Consider the following 16,262-nt stretch of genomic DNA (forward strand, 5'->3'; position numbering starts at 1 on the left):
GCCTAAGGTGTCCTGATGCCATGTGCACTTATGCACACCTTGGTGTTCGAACATGGTGTTTGTTATGGACAGACTGTGGTGAGCACAGAACTCCACTTGGGTTCGGGGAGGCCGTTCCTCCCAATCACGCCCTTCCAGGTCTCACTGTCATTGCCCATGTGAGCATTGAAGTCACCCAGCAAGACAATCGAGTCCCCACAGGGGGCACTTTCCAGTACTGCCATTCGGTGCATAAGCACAGACACCTCTCCCACAGGTGGTGGGTCCATGGGAGAGTGGTCCCATTTAACTCTTTTGGGCTGAGCCCAGCCGGGACCCATGGGTAAAGGCCCGGCCACCAGGCGCTCGCTGAGGAGCCCCTCCCCCAGGCCTCACTCCAGGGTGAGGCCCCACTAACCCTCTCCACCACGATAAGGTGGTGATCTAAGGAGAGGCATAGAGACTTTTCTTTTAGAAAATAAACTTAGGCAAATATTACAAACTGAGAGAAAAAATGACTAGGCCTGAAATAAAATGATTTTATGGAAAATGTTGACACTGAGCTGAATTTAAATTACTTACTAAACTAATTTACAAAGTATAACTAAAGAAAGTAAGGAAAAAACAGTAAATTGGACTGTAAATGGAAAATGAGAGATGATCAGTGGAATTCTGTCTAATACTCTGCTTAAACACTCAGAAAACACTGAGCAAAACATCAGTGCACCACCAGCTCTGCCATCAGCGGACTGAGAGTGGTCCACTATTCTCTTGCTATCAGGGTCTAGGGACATCTTTTCCAGACATGTATTAAAACCTGCTCTAAGAATGCTCAAAGATGAAGATGCTGACCTGGTTTTGTTACCCATATGAAAATAAACATACTGCAGGAAGCAAAGTGCACTCACACTGAAGCCAGCGTTAGAGATGCGCTGGATGATGATGTTGACCTGACCCTGGTTCCAGCCTGTAATGACACTCAGTACAGGCAGGGTACTGTTAATGACACTGGGGGTAGCATCTCTTATCTGGCCCTCAGTCAGACCAATGCTCTGGTTGCCAAGCAACTCGATGGTGGATGTGGATAAAGTGGGGAAGTTTGTGACTAGTGCTGTTGAAACCTGAGAGAAAAGGAAGATTGAGAGTAACTCAGCAAATCAGTGAGAGGAGAGAACAGACAACCAAACAGTTTAGCAGATAGACAAAGATGTCTTGAAATATGAAGATGACTTGCTTGGTTGACTTCCTAGTGTGTCTATTTATGTTCTGATGGGCTGACTGACTTCACTACATTATTGAGACATATTACCTCTAGTTCAACTCCACTGCAGAATTTGTTGATGCTCTCTAGGATTATCTGGCTGTCTGCACCTCCAAGAGACACAAACACAGAGCCTGGAGCTCCACACAAGAGCACACCTAGTAACCTTCACATAAACACAGACACATATAAGTGTGTGTACACAAAAAACATTAGAAAAGAAAGAAAATCAGTTAGTGGGGGTAAATGTTTATTTATAAAAGATCACCATTTTGTGTATTCTGTTATATAGGTGGTCGAAGTGTAACTGTAGGATGTGTAACTGTACTGTAGTATTTAGTGTGTAGTGTGGTACCTGAGGGGGTTGTAGTTTGGATTCTGGATGTATAGCTGCGTGCCGTAGTATGTGGTGACGTTGGCTGCAATTTGTGAGTTGTTAAACAGCTGAAGATTCTCTGAGTTTCCCAGGAAAACACCGATCTACAGGACACAAACAGACTCAGTAAAGCATAAAATCAATATGTATGTGACAGTGTGTGTGTTCATACCTTTTGAATGATTTATGTGTTAGCAGAATCATTGATTTTAATTATCCACTGTGTGTGTGTGTGAGAGTGTTACCTGACTGTCTGATACGAAGGACTGGAGGTCAGTGAGGGAGATGAAGGTGATGAAAAATCCAATGTTGTTGGCAAACCAGGCAGTGGAGTTCAGAAGAGGATCAGAGGAGTTATAGCAGTGGGGAGAGCCATCTGCAAGGTACCAAAAAAAATGTACATAATGAATATAACTATGTACTTAACAAATGTATAGTGTCTCTTCAGCACAGACAGGTAGTTATGCTTACCACTGCTGTTCAGATAAGCCTTCATAGAGCTGTACACATCAGCTGGAGTGAAATCAGTGGCTGAGTAATTGTAGTTGTTCCCTAGGATTGAAACCCTGCTCATAAAACATACAGACACAGATATAATTTTCACTGAGGTTAGGATTTTGGTTGTAAATGCGTGGTCATTGCAATGTCTTTGCTGAAAGAACAGTTTGATGTTGCACTAGCCTGGCAAGCTAGACTTCTGCATATTACTACAGATAAGCCTGTAGTGTGGAGAAGAATGTCTTTTATCACATGCAGAACAACCAAATACACAGCATTGTTCTTGTATGACGAGCAGGGGCAGTCAATGGTCTTACAACTAAAACACACCCCCAGAAAACAGTGTTGTACCAAAGCTCAGTGGGTTGTTTCAGTAACATAAAAGAATTTGAACAAATTTTGCAGGCAGAATGCTATGAAGTTCACAAACTTTTTTGGTCTTGAAGGTTCACTATTTTCACATCATGTAGTGACGGCAACTGCTTGCTACTGATAACTGGCTAACACTTGACCTGATAAGATTGTTTCCCATCAGACTGACAAAATCTGGTGCATGGAAGGGCAAATAGCAACTCTGTGACCTGTTACAGTTTGATAACAAAGTTGAGAGAACAGTTTCACACTACTTAAAACAAAGACTCACAGTTTCCTGTATGACAGGCAGGAGGCGCCACTGAGCTGGGTGGGGCTGATGAGCTGAGAGCTGAGGAGGGGCAGGTACTGAGCCAGTCTGACATTAAACCACTGATCCACCTCATCCTGAGACGACGCGCTGAGAGCACGAGACCAAACGCACCCCAACGTCTGTCTGCCCACAGCTGCAGATACAACTGGCTGCTGCACAGAGAAACGGAGGAAAAAGAAAGAGGCAGAAAAGAGAATTTTACATATGGACCACTGCAGTAAACGAGTCTCAGAGAGTGAAACTGGGAGAGATCCTGCAGAAATGAATGAATGAAAGAGGACACAGCTGTACCGTCTGCAGGTACTGGTTGGTGCTGTTGTAGTTGTTGAGGAGCGTGCAGAGGTCTGACCCGTTCCTGACTGTGTTCGGCCCATTCAGAAACACGCTCAGTTCTGCTGGAGAGATGGAGCCCAACAGCTACAGAGCACAGAGGAGAGCAACTCAGTCATTACACAGAAAAAGATACGTGGATGAATTCTCATCATTACTGACTGATTTATTCATGGACTGGTTACTACTTTGTACTCCTGAATGACTTACCAAGTACATTTGTAACTAGCAGTATTGCTCATTGACTAGCTATATTAATGATAATTGATTACCTTATTGATAAGCAGAATTATGGAATGTCTCATTTTATTACCAAATGATTCATCATCAGCTCTAGATACAAGCAATATGTCTGAATGATATCTAACTGTATTGACTGGATCATTGATCGCACATTAACTGACTGGTGTTACTACTGAATGATCCATTGATTGTACAACCCACTAATGGTATTACTAAATGACTGAATAACTTGGTTACTGACTGGCTGCATGAGAAGGACTTGTCTGTTACTAGCTGACTCTAAATCTTGCATTTTCCTCTCAGCTTTAAAGTCAGCAGTACCTCTCGCTGTCGGCTGGCTGGGATGAGGGACAAAAAGGCACTCAGGTCAGGAAACCCAAAACTGAGGAAGGAGTTCCTGAGGAAGACATAGAAGCTCCCGCCATGATAGCAACCCAGATCATTTGGTTCTGTGGGTCACAAAACAGCAACCAAATAATCAAAACAAACATACATACATTCGCAAATACCTACACACATGGATGCTACTAGATGTCATGTGAAACACACAAAACACACACCTTGACTGAACTGGTGCTGAAGATAGTCTTGTATGAAACTGAATATCTGCCCAGATTGTGTTAATGAGAGGCTGCTGTACACATTATCGAATCCTTTAATACTGGGAAAACAAGGAATGAAAGTGATCAATAATAATAATAATAATAATAATACTTTTATTTTATAAAGCGCCTTTCAAGAGACCCAAGGACACTGTACAATACAAAAAAAGTAAAACAGATAATACATTAAGATTTATAACAATATATAAAATAAACTAAGAAAAAAAAAAAAAAAAAAATATATATATATATATATATATATATATAAAATAACAGCAGGAATCAGACATAGTATAGAGAATTTAAACATGGAAACAAACAATAGTATTCAAAGGTCAGCACACATAGGCAGATCCCAAAGCAATACTTGATAAAGTCAAAATATAAAAAGAGGACGAATCATAATATAAAAATCTGTACTTTTAGCTGCATGCATGCTATAGCAGTGTTAAAAAATGTGTAACCTTGACACCAAAAATATTAATCCAATATTCTTTATCACTAGTGTGTACGTGTAAATGCTAAAAAAAAATATTTTTACTGGGTAAGAGCTCACATTTCTCTGTATGAGTCACAGCTGATAATCCTCGGGATAACTGACAGGGTGTTTGGACCAATCCCAGTAAGAAAGAGGTGGAGATAAGTCTTGAACCACAGTGCAAAGTCCTGCGGGTTGAAGGTCGGGAACTGGGGCACCAGAGCTAGCAGCGTCATGTTAAGAATGGTTTCTGACACTGCAGGAGGAATCCTAGTTATGTTCATCTGAAAACACACATCATAAGCACTCCGTTGAAATAGGATTTAAAGGAATTTAACATTGAAAAAATACACTCCACTTCAAGTGCACTCAGCAGCTCTAACGTTGAATAATTGTCAGACAATCGCTAATGGACTTCATCAGCACCTGCCATCATCTGACCACCTAACTGTACATATTTATTTACATCATGTTCATCTTTGCAGCTAAGTGTCGATAAGCATAGAAATGCTTTGCACCCCTTAACACGAGGTTTCCCAATCTTTATCCTGGAGTTTTACTTCCTTGCAGAATGTAGCGCCAACACTAAACGGATGCCTGATCTAGGTAATGAAAGCCATTAGAGGCATCTAAAAGTTAGTGCCAGGTGTTTGATCCAAACTCTCCAGGGTGATAGTTCCCTAGAACCAGGATTGAGCATACCTGCCCTAACATATTTGTTTTTGCAATTTCATTTGCCTTTCGTTTTGGCTTCCAATATGTTAAATATTTCTAATCCTTGAATTAGAAATGATGAGGATGATGGCTGTGGACAATCAGGACATGGGAGCCTTTTCAGGCTAATTCCACAACAAGTACATTCATAATATTTCTCCTTTGACATGTTTCCTCGTCAAAAATCTGCACAGTGATACAAATCCGACTGATTTAACAAAGAATATAACAATTAGTAAAATCTTTGGCAACAATCTTTGGCAACCCTTGCCCATGTTCTATAAAAACCTTGTCTACAGATATAAACACTGAAATCTGTTTGTTGCATAAATATTAACGGCTCATATAGTAACAACTTGTACAGATATCATTTGCAACAGCTTTATTGTTTAGATAAGATTATCTCTCATTTCACTAGCAAATTAGCAGCAGAATGAATAGGTGACGCATATTGGATTGCAAATTTCAAACTACCAATTTGAAATGTGACTGGGATAAGGAGCTTGACCAGGATGTGGCAACACTTACACTCCCTAATTTAGTCAATGCCAATTTGAAGCAACAGCTGTCACAAATTGGTGCATTAAAAACAATATTTAACAGCTCATTGCCCTTGAAAAAGAAAGCTATGCATGTCTGGCCATGGACAACTATGAGGGACAGATTATAGAGCAAATGCTTAGATGATTACATAGATCTCAAAAACATTAGACCCTTAGTAGACCGAAAGATATTTGCTTGCAGGATTACACTGAACAAGGCTCCATACATAACTAGCCTTATTTTTAAAAAAAAGACTTCGAGGAACATGAGAAGCAGGACCAAAATGAAGTGTAAACATTAGCGGTGGCCATGGAAAATTGAGGAAAAAGAAAAAGGGGCAAATTGTCATTGCTCCAATTTTTCTGGTCAAGGCAAAACAACTGAAAGCAAAAGAATATATAAATTTTCTTTCTAAAACTAAACAACATTAAGGGATATGAGGAACACTAAATGTAATAAAGAGGGAAAAGGTAACACAAACCAAATAAGTGACATTGACAAAAGTCTCAAAGAAGACATAGAGCTGCTCCTCTACAGAAGATGAGATTATTCCCTTCATCACTCCCTTCACCAGCGTCTCATTCTCCAGAGCACCGGTGTTTGGATCAAGTATCAGCTCTGCTTTCTGTTCTGGAGAAAGCGAGTCCAGAACCTCCACCTAAGACGCGTTTAAAACAAGAAATTGTGTTAAGGGTATTTTCCTATCCCTCTAATTGCGGTGTCGTCATTTCCCAGAAAACATCAACCCCCAATGCTGGGTAAACGCTCTACAAATCTAGCCTGTTACACTAATGTCAAGAAAACACAAAACAAGCACTTTACCACAGAGATATTCAATGCTTTGAGATCAGAGTAGTCTGCTGTTGTCGAGAACAGACCCAAGTTGACGCTCAGCCACTCAGAATCACTCTGGATATCCTTTCTGCAAACTGTTCAAACAACAAGAAAAAACAAGAAAAGCACAATGGCACAGGTTCAGGTCATATCATGAGGTCGATGCATCTGAGAAACAATGACTGAGAGACATAATGCAACTGCATGCGAGGCAGCACAAGCGTGCAAAGGGGTACCCACCTGGTGTGTTGAGCTGTGCAGCAAGATCCATCAGGTATTTCACTAAAACCTGTGTTATTTCCTCCCTGTTGCTCTCAGTCATTTTATAGAACACAGCACTTATTCCTGAAACACTGCAAGAAAACAACATTGTCTTTGATGAGAGACAAGCTTCTCGACGGTGCGTCAACCTTCTTCCCACTGCCACGTCCCTTTCTAAATTGCGCAGATACAATATTGGAGAACGTTGTGGAATCACACTTTTAAACTACAGACTCACATCACTCGGTAGTTAGTGCAGTTGGTGTTGTTGATGGCTGTTACTAGCATCTCTGCAGTGAAACTAGGAAGGACAGGGTACAGCTTGACCTCAAACCACTCGATCCAGTCAAGGGTTTCAAAGTGTGCAAACTCAATGCTGATGATTTCAAAGGTTCGATTCATCATCACATCTCTCACAACAGGGATGATATCGGGAACCTGCTGAGAAACAATGCAACAGGCAGGAATGGTACTTGAAGTGAATGCCCCGTGTCAGGTCACTGATGCCACCCTACGGCAAAGCTTGTTTGTGCTACAGATTTCAGATAGTGGCAGTATGTCACTTACCTCCTGTTCAGTGAGGGCTGTGAAAAACTCATCCACGTTCTTGAAAGCATCGCCTTTCTCTAGTCGATCGAACACCTGGTCCATCTGACTTGTGCTGTTCAGTGCTCCAGAGGTCAGAGTTGCTTCAGCGGCTTGGCTAGGGGTCAGCAGGTCCAAACAATCCAACTGCAACATGACACAGAGACCAGCGGTTAGCGCCAGGGGCCGTCAGACAACGTCAAACCCACAACCCATGTACAACTGGTGCCACCCTGATGTTACTCACGCTGGAGAAATGTATGTTCAGAATTAGAAGCTCCTCCAAGCTGGCATAGGCGGAGAACTTGCCAAAGTTCTTTGCTAGCCAGTCACTGCTGCCAGAAGTGCTGGAAACACAACTACGATCTAAAATCATAACAGAGGAGCAAGCAACACAGTCAGAACACTACAAAGAAATCATACTTCACTGCATTTAGTTCACGAGCAATACAGTTTTGGAAGATAAAAGACGGCAAAAGTTGCCAAAGAAAGGAATACTGTTCAGGTTTTCAAGCAACATTTCTTCAAGTACCTGATAGGTCATCTCTTGAGAGGAAAGGATAGATGAAATAAGTAACAATGGACCGTTTCTGTTCCTGTTCCATCAGTTGATCTTGCCTGCTCAGAGCCTCCACCCTAAGTTGGATGAGAAGAAATCAGATCTTGGGATGGATGCTCATGATTTTTCTTCACAAACTTCATGCCAAAAGTCACAACTGTGGTCTCCTGAAATGCCACTGGCCATACTTACACAACTTGGTATGTCTGACAGCTGAAGTTCTTGGAACTGAGACAGGAGAGGAAGTCTGCGGACACCGACGACAAAAATGGCCTGAGCCTCTCCTGGAACCACTCGGTGATGAAAACGGCATCCGTGAGCTGTGCATCGCTGAACACGTTGACTTTCACCTCAGCGATGGCATCAAGAACATCTGGGTCACGCAGACTGATGGTGAGGCTCTGTAAGAGAAAGTAGATATCTCAATGTACATCTCCAACCAAAGGTTTCCTTTTCATTGCAGTACTACTCCTCGTTTCCTACCATGTTGGAGTACGCAGACAGGGCTTCATCCAGAGGTGCTGCAAACTTCTTGAAGAAAAGATTCCAAATTGCCCTGCTGTAGTTCATGCTGCTGTCCAGATTGCATGCCAAGACTTCAACCAGATCGCTGGAGGACAGAGCTGCAACCTTCAAACACAAGATTGTGTAAGCAAAACGAGAACATTCTGTGGTCGTATGACCGACAACATGCTGCGTAACAGAGATCAATGCGAAGACAGGCATGTCGCAACTGCTTCATCGAGGCCTTACTGATGAACAGGTGAGGTCAGAGATGCTGAAGTTGCAGAGCTGTGCAGAGACATTTCCAAAGGAGACTTGAGTATGAACTGGATGACTGTGGAGAAAAAGGGTCCATTAGTTCATCTGTAACAGTTTTCAAAAGTCTACACTTTTTGAACCTTTCAAAACACCAAGACTCACCTTCCTGCACTTTGACAAATGTGGGTTTCTGAAAAAAGAATTAAAATTCATCAGCACCTTTGCAACACAGGATGTGGAAGGTTAGACATTTTAAGAAAGCAATATTTCCATCACTTACCATCTACAACTGTCTTCTTGCACTGAAGAAACAATAAAAACATAGGGCGATAAAGCATCTTAACGAATATCAATAGCTTTCTGTGCCTTTGGCCATGTACAGTCATAAGATAATGCACATAATGACAGAATATCACTTACCACTCCAACAGGGACGGGAGCTGTACAACCTAGGGAGGAGCAAAGAAAAGACGTAATTCGGCTGATGGAAGGAAGAAAGCTAAAAAGGCACTCATCTCTTTTATGGAATATGAAATAATCGCATACCTTTTGGCAAAGTCTGGCTCAGCATTTCTCTGCTTGATCTGAGTTCCTGTTCAAGGTCGACTGGAAGAACTACAAGACTCATATCCATGCCCTTCAAACTGTGTTAAACAGAAAACATTCAGTTTCTCCAACTTTGTCCCCCAACCATCTGAGCCAATAACTCTTTCAAAAACAATACAAGTACACGAAAAGGAATCGGTCACCCACATTGCTTTGTAGGAGTCACAACTCAGGTTTCCAGGGATCACTAGCAGCCAAATGGGTTGGAAACTGGCCAGTACAACAAACAGATTCTCTTGGAACCACAACTCATATTGACTTGGTTGGAAGGTGTCAAAGTTGGGAGCTAGAGCCGTCAAAGTCATGTTCAGGATTGCGTCTCTCACACCTGCATTTTCAATGAAGTTGATTTGTTCCTGCAGAAGAAACAGTTCAGTGGGTTTAAGATCACCGTGGGCACTTTAATGCAAGACCGCCATCTTGATCATTTTTCTGTGTTGGCTCACTTCACGTTTACTTTTCAGAGACAAACAGCTAACCTGCTTGGTGATGCTGACAAACATCTCAAAGAACACATAGAGCTGCTCCTCTTCAGAAGATGAGATTATTCCCATCATCACTTCCTTCACCAGCGTCTCATTCTCCAGAGCACCGTTGTTTGGATCAAGTATCAGCTCTGCTTTCTGTTCTGGAGAAAGCGAGTCCAGAACCTCCACCTAAGACGCGTTTAAAACAAGAAATTGCGTTAAGGGTATTTTCCTATCCCTCTAATTGCGGTGTCATCATTTCCCAGAAAACATCAACCCCCAATGCTGGGTAAACCCTCTACAAATCTAGCCTGTTACACTAATGTCAAGAAAACACAAAACAAGCACTTTACCACAGAGATATTCAATGCTTTGAGATCAGAGTAGTCTGCTGTTGTCGAGAACAGACCCAAGTTGACGCTCAGCCACTCAGAATCACTCTGGATATCCTTTCTGCAAACTGTTCAAACAACAAGAAAAAACAAGAAAAGCACAATGGCACAGGTTCAGGTCATATCATGAGGTCGCTGCATCTGAGAAACAATGACTGAGAGACATAATGCAAATGCATGCGCGGCAGCACAAGCGTGCAAAGGGGTACCTACCTGGTGTGTTTAGCTGTGCAGCAAGATCCATCAGGTATTTCACTAAAACCTGTGTTATTTCCTCCCTGTTGCTCTCAGTCATTTTATAGAACACAGCACTTATTCCTGAAACACTGCAAGAAAACAACATTGTCTTTGATGAGAGACAGACTTCTCCACAGTTCGTCAGCCTTCTTCCCACTGCCACGTCCCTTTCTAAATTGCGCAGACACAATATTGGAGAACGTTGTGGAATCACACTTTTCAAACTACAGACTCACATCACTCGGTAGTTAGTGCAGTTGGTGTTGTTGATGGCTGTTACTAGCATCTCTGCAGTGAAACTAGGAAGGACAGGGTACAGCTTGACCTCAAACCACTCGATCCAGTCAAGGGTTTCAAAGTGTGCAAACTCAATGCTGATGATTTCAAAGGTTCGATTCATCATCACATCTCTCACAACAGGGATGATATCGGGAACCTGCTGAGAAACAATGCAACAGGCGGGAATGGTACTTGAAGTGAATGCCCCGTGTCAGGTCACTGATGCCACCCTACGGCAAAGCTTGTTTGTGCTACAGATTTCAGATAGTGGCAGTATGTCACTTACCTCCTGTTCAGTGAGGGCTGTGAAAAACTCATCCACGTTCTTGAAAGCATCGCCTTTCTCTAGTCGATCGAACACCTGGTCCATCTGACTTGTGCTGTTCAGTGCTCCAGAGGTCAGAGTTGCTTCAGCGGCTTGGCTAGGGGTCAGCAGGTCCAAACAATCCAACTGCAACATGACACAGAGACCAGCGGTTAGCGCCAGGGGCCGTCAGACAACGTCAAACCCACAACCCATGTACAACTGGTGCCACCCTGATGTTACTCACGCTGGAGAAATGTATGTTCAGAATTAGAAGCTCCTCCAAGCTGGCATAGGCGGAGAACTTGCCAAAGTTCTTTGCTAGCCAGTCACTGCTGCCAGAAGTGCTGGAAACACAACTAGGATCTAAAATCATAACAGAGGAGCAAGCAACACAGTCAGAACACTACAAAGAAATCATACTTCACTGCATTTAGTTCACCAGCAATCCAGTTTTGGAAGATAAAAGACGGCAAAAGTTGCCAAAGAAAGGAATACTGTTCAGGTTTTCAAGCAACATTTCTTCAAGTACCTGATAGGTCATCTCTTGAGAGGAAAGGATAGATGAAATAAGTAACGATGGACCGTTTCTGTTCCTCTTCCATCAGTTGATCTTGCCTGCTCAGAGCCTCCACCCTAAGTTGGAATGAGAAGAGATCAGATCTTGGGATGGATGCTCATGATTTTTCTTCACAAACTTCATGCCAAAAGTCACAACTGTGGTCTCCTGAAATGCCACTGGCCATACTTACACAACTTGGTATGTCTGACAGCTGAAGTTCTTGGAACTGAGACAGGAGAGGAAGTCTGCGGACACCGACGACAAAAATGGCCTGAGCCTCTCCTGGAACCACTCGGTGATGAAAACGGCATCCGTGAGCTGTGCATCGCTGAACACGTTGACTTTCACCTCAGCGATGGCATCAAGAACATCTGGGTCACGCAGACTGATGGTGAGGCTCTGTAAGAGAAAGTAGATATCTCAATGTACATCTCCAACCAAAGGTTTCCTTTTCATTGCAGTACTACTCCTCGTTTCCTACCATGTTGGAGTACGCAGACAGGGCTTCATCCAGAGGTGCTGCAAACTTCTTGAAGAAAAGATTCCAAATTGCCCTGCTGTAGTTCATGCTGCTGTCCAGATTGCATGCCAAGACTTCAACCAGATCGCTGGAGGACAGAGCTGCAACCTTCAAACACAAGATTGTGTAAGCAAAACGAGAACATTCTGTGGTCGTATGACCGACAACATGCTGCGTAACAGAGATCAATGCGAAGACAGGCATGTCGCAACTGCTTCATCGAGGCCTTACTGATGAACAGGTGAGGTCAGAGATGCTGAAGTTGCAGAGCTGTGCAGAGACATTTCCAAAGGAGACTTGAGTATGAACTGGATGACTGTGGAGAAAAAGGGTCCATTAGTTCATCTGTAACAGTTTTCAAAAGTCTACACTTTTTGAACCTTTCAAAACACCAAGACTCACCTTCCTGCACTTTGACAAATGTGGGTTTCTGCAAAAAGAATTAAAATTCATCAGCACCTTTGCAACACAGGATCTGGAAGGTTAGACATTTTAAGAAAGCAACATTTCCATCACTTACCATCTACAACTGTCTTCTTGCACTGAAGAAACAATAAAAACATAGGGCGATAAAGCATCTTAACGAATATCAATAGCTTTCTGTGCCTTTGGCCATGTACAGTCATAAGATAATGCACATAATGACAGAATATCACTTACCACTCCAACAGGGACGGGAGCTGTACAACCTAGGGAGGAGCAAAGAAAAGACATAATTCGGCTGATGGAAGGAAGAAAGCTAAAAAGGCACTCATCTCTTTTATGGAATATGAAATAATCGCATACCTTTTGGCAAAGTCTGGCTCAGCATTTCTCTGCTTGATCTGAGTTCCTGTTCAAGGTCGACTGGAAGAACTGCAAGACTCATATCCATGCCCTTCAAACTGTGTTAAACAGAAAACATTCAGTTTCTCCATCTTTGTCCCCCAACCATCTGAGCCAATAACTCTTTCAAAAACAATACAAGTACACGAAAAGGAATCGGTCACCCACATTGCTTTGTAGGAGTCACAACTCAGGTTTCCAGGGATCACTAGCAGCCAAATGGGTTGGAAACTGGCCAGTACAACAAACAGATTCTCTTGGAACCACAACTCATATTGACTTGGTTGGAAGGTGTCAAAGTTGGGAGCTAGAGCCGTCAAAGTCATGTTCAGGATTGCGTCTCTCACACCTGCATTTTCAATGAAGTTGATTTGTTCCTGCAGAAGAAACAGTTCAGTGGGTTTAAGATCACCGTGGGCACTTTAATGCAAGACCGCCATCTTGATCATTTTTCTGTGTTGGCTCACTTCACGTTTACTTTTCAGAGACAAACAGCTAACCTGCTTGGTGATGCTGACAAACATCTCAAAGAACACATAGAGCTGCTCCTCTTCAGAAGATGAGATTATTCCCATCATCACTTCCTTCACCAGCGTCTCATTCTCCAGAGCACCGTTGTTTGGATCAAGTATCAGCTCTGCTTTCTGTTCTGGAGAAAGCGAGTCCAGAACCTCCACCTCAAAGACACAAAGACAAGAAAATAAAAAAAATACTTTGTTTCCCTTTTGTTTCAGTGCTCTCTTTTGACAGAAAACACTCCAGTGATAGATTAAACTTGAATAATTTTAATTTCAAGAGCAACAGTTTTTTGGTGTCCATGTTGCTACAAACAAAAAGGAGAAACAATTAGATTTGCTCACCACGGAGAAATTTCCATGAAGATTTTTCAAGTCATTCAATGTGGTGAAAACTGAGAAATTGCCTAAGTTGTTTTTCATCCAATTTTTACTGTTCATGCTACCAGCAACACAGCCTTTTGGATAAAAAAAAGTTAATATGTAAGAACCCACTTACATATTCATTAAAATTTTACTTCATTCATAATATCCTGCATTGTGTTTTAAATGTCTAATCAAGAAAAAGCAAGCCTTGTGCATATTTGAAAAAGTTGACACCTGAGTTCCTGGAGAGGAATGGGATGATGAAATGAGTGTAAAAGGACATTTGCAGCTCATTTCTCATTAGAGTGATTTGCTGGCTTAATATTTTCACCCTGTAATAGAGAAGAACATAAATTAATTTAGCCGTTTATGGATTATATAGAATATGTACATTTTGTGTGGTTTGTGTTTGCGATTTCTTTTTCTTTTGTATTTGTTCTTGTATTACACTCTTTATGTATTATGCTAAAACTTTGAGCGTTTTGTGATACTTTGCAGGCTCCTCAAAGTACTTTTTGCCACAAAATAATAGTTTACAAAACAGTGTCTTTCTTTCATGTCACCAAGGACACACTTCTTTCAGAAATCTGTGTTTTTCCCTCTACCTATTTTTGAAATTGATTTAAATAAAAATTGGACATGCCCATTCCCCAAAACCTAACCCCAATGCCTAAAGGTATCAAATCAAGTGTGGGTATGCTTGTTTCTATGTATGGTTACTTATGCTTACATTTCCTGGTAACTTTGACAGGTGAACTCCTTCTTGCTCAATTCTGACATGAAGGTGTCATTGATGATTGGAAGGAGTGGAAGGAGCCTAATGCACACCCACATCTGAATGAATTCAACACTCTTCAGATTTTCTGGACTCAGAGTGTCTAAAGCTCCAGTCATGGAAGCAGTATCACCTGCTGATGGAGTCACGCCCTGAAACAGAAATCAACTGAAAGTATTATTCATGTTGATCAAAAAACAGGAGTTGAGACTGATTTGACAGGTCACAGTTAATCACCACTGCAATGCTTGCAGAGCACATAGGAATTCATTATTTCTTTCTTTTTATATCAACCACCACTCCTCGTGCCCTGGGTTGGATATGTTTCCCCTGTGACAGAGGAATACAGTCACCAAATCTTTACATGCAGACAATTACTGAATAGTACAGCAGAACATAACTACTCTGTTCTGTTTACATGACAAATTTACTCACATTGTTCTTTATCAATATCGAGAAAGAAACTGAGCTGCCCTGCATGACCAGTGAGAGTAAGGCCAATGGTGCAGCTGAGTTACACAAGAGTGCCACAAGTTTAAAGTCCGTGTAATTTCAGAGATTTCCTTTTAAACACATTTCACGTATCAGAGAAAATTGCTGAAATAATCTGAAGCCTCCTGCCGGCTCTCGTGGCCACCATCGGGGCCCGGGGATGGGCGCACGCCACAACTTTTAACTGTGTAGCACTGAATTGTGGAGTAAGACCATTAAACTGTTTGTCAACATTTCTGTGTTCAGGATTTTTTGGGCAGGGCTGAAACCATGACTCGGTGATGCACTGGAGCCATACTTAACATGACAGCTCCTCTAACACTATAATCCTATAAAAACTAGAGTGCATTAGCATCTGTGGTTCCCCTAGCCTAACTTTATTATGCCAGATCATGCAAGTCAGTAATACTTGTTGCTTACTTGAATAAATGGGAGAAAAAAATGACCTTTCTGTTGCAGGCGGCCAGCACTGCTAGCGGCTTCATTTCAGTGCAAGAGAGGCTTTGCTGTTCAACCTAGCAAGCTAATGGATACGCTAATGTTAGCACAAAGCTGAAGTCAGCTTTCTGTTCACCAGCTTCTTGTTCAAACTTCCTCATTCCCTCCTAAATGGTGCAGCAGTTTCACTCTGGCGAACACAAAGCTGAAGAGGGGCTGCACCTTTCCTGCAAGAGAGCATGGTTCTTCAGTGGACACGCCCCAGCATACTGGATACTGTTTATTTTTTTCATAATTTTTATACTTGACGATTTTTTTATCATTCAAGAACTCAGAACATGTTTATTTCTGCTTTACACAGACTTTACATCACAAACGGGCTCAACAGTTCTAAGCACTGTGACATTAGTCAGCAGCAAGTAATAGGATACAGCGACATAGTGTCACTGATGCAAAGCACTGCTTGTAAGAAGTACAGCTACTTGAGTGCATATAGCTCCATCTTTTTGGAGTGAGTACATTAGGGAATTAGAAGATCGATTAGGTCAATGAGGTTCTTTGCATCTAAATAAAAAAAGCTAGTAAATGCGTTGTCAACAATTTGGCAATTTGAGATCATATAATTTCAGAAGCTGTCTAAAGAATAGGTAGTCGTGAATATGTGTTCTTACAAGTTGAACTAGGACATTTATTGTTGACGTAATGATCTGCCCAAGTTCTTTTTGGATGATGGAGAGTTTTTCACGGGGGAAGCTAGCAGTGTTTGCTGTCCTG

Source organism: Pygocentrus nattereri, chromosome 12, assembly GCF_015220715.1.
Source record: "Pygocentrus nattereri isolate fPygNat1 chromosome 12, fPygNat1.pri, whole genome shotgun sequence".
NCBI lineage: Eukaryota > Metazoa > Chordata > Actinopteri > Characiformes > Serrasalmidae > Pygocentrus > Pygocentrus nattereri.